Source organism: Schistocerca piceifrons, chromosome 4 (genome assembly GCF_021461385.2).
Source record: "Schistocerca piceifrons isolate TAMUIC-IGC-003096 chromosome 4, iqSchPice1.1, whole genome shotgun sequence".
Lineage (NCBI taxonomy): Eukaryota > Metazoa > Arthropoda > Insecta > Orthoptera > Acrididae > Schistocerca > Schistocerca piceifrons.
The window spans coordinates 188,512,480-188,514,538 of NC_060141.1; positions in this window are offsets into that span (position 1 = coordinate 188,512,480).

Below are 2,059 nucleotides of genomic sequence, written 5' to 3' on the forward strand. Positions count from 1 at the left end.
ATTCTTTCCTAAGAAACTTGGGATGAATAAATTTCAACAGTTTGAAAGCAAATTTATTCTTTTTCAACTTTAATCACATACCAGTACCCCCTTTCCCTAACTTTCTCTCTACCTCTCTTACTAATTAAAAATTCTCTTCCAACTTTTGCCTCTAATTAAAATTTCAGTTATATGAATAAACAATATTGCAAGTAATTCCTTCTCCAGAACAAAATCTAAGCCTTGCAAAAATTCTGCAATAGAAATGTTTAATTCTGAAAGATACAATAAAGTATTGATAATATCTACCACCTAATAGAACAGCAGTGTATTTTCTGGAATTGCTTTCAAGTGATATCTGATGAAAACCTGAGTTAAGTTCTAGTTATATAAATTACATCTTTAAATTTGTACTATAGTTCATCTTTATTTTCGGATGGCCAAGTACTCTCTAACATTTTGTTTAAGCAATCTGTAAAGTTAGTTGAGTATATATTGGCATTTTTATGCATCATCAGGTTATGCTACAAAATGTCAAAGTACAACCTGTTCTCAATATTTTATTTTATAAACTCAAAAATGTCTCTTATGAAAATGTCACTTATAGTCTTAAATTTACAAATCTATATTATTCTGATCTTATGATGTACACCAACATATATATTTTTGGAAAACAGTTCATTTATTTTGACACTTCCATAAGTATCACTTATTTCCATAATATTTTCAAATTACTTTCATGTCTGAAAGCATCAATTAATGTTAGTTTCTGTTAAAAATTAAAAACATAAATTCGATTAGTATTAAACAACTGAATATTGAATAATATGTCACAGACATACTTTGTAATTCCAGTGCCAAATATGCCATTACCTTCTGAAGACTCTTTGCTACGAATGGTGTGAACAAATAGCTTTTAAGCACAAAATTTTGTTATGGAAATTGTGAGTTATTTATGGGAAATATTTGTGATATGTCTTATGAACTGGATGAAATGCAAATAAAAAGTGGACATGAAAATATTGAAGAACTAATAATTTAGTCACAGCTGAAACACAGCCTTGGACCAACTTTCATTTTCATTAAGGCCTGCATGCGACTCAGCACCTCTGGTATATGGTAGGTAGAAACCATCCTTTTCATAAAATTGTGAGAAGTAAATTCAACTTTGATATGAAGTTCTCTTCTTAAAACATTTCTATAAATATTTGATCAACAATTTTAGTGACTTAAATGCAACAAATTTAGACTTCTAACAAATATCATTTAATATTAAGGGGACTCTTCATAAATGCAATCCAAGTTTCGTCCATCCAAGTCTTTAACATGCTACATGTGTGTTATTTTATTCGCTGCAAGTCCATTCTAGATATCTCCAGCTTTCAATGTTTCATGATTCTTTTTCTGCAACTTCCCTACTACAGATAGGGATTCCATAAGGTTTAATAAAAATGGTTCATGTCATCTTAACTTGGTTTCACACTGGTAATTCTTCACTGTTTCTGTTTTCTCATTATGAATGTCGCAGTTCTCCCATACAAAGTTTCTTGAATCCTCTTTCTTATTCTGGTTAACTTTCTCGGCATCATCTACTTTGGTTTCACTAAACTATGTTAATACCCTAGATGTTACCTCTCATTTAAACTAGCTTCCTTTTCTTCTATGTCATTGCTACTATCTATTTACCATAATGCACTTATGTGATTAGTTCTATTTATACTATTTAAGAAAAAATTCCACTGCTTGGTTTAGTAAAGTGTAATTCCTTGTTTGTCAAACAAAACTGTACCTTAGCTTTTAAGGTTCAATTTGTACACAAAATAATTTCCTCATGTAAATCAAGCAACCCCAGATAAATGTTACGTTATTAGTACTAAATCACAGGAATATTTCTTTGTTCACTATTTTACTATGTTTAATTTCCATTACTGGTAACTCAAAAAAAACCTGGGCTGTGTTTTTTTCAATGTCTTAATGTTTAAGACATACAACAAGTTGGATTCTCTGAGTCAATCTTACAGTTATCTTCTCAATTATAATTTTCAATATGAATGTATGGATGTCCCTGTGTATCATTATC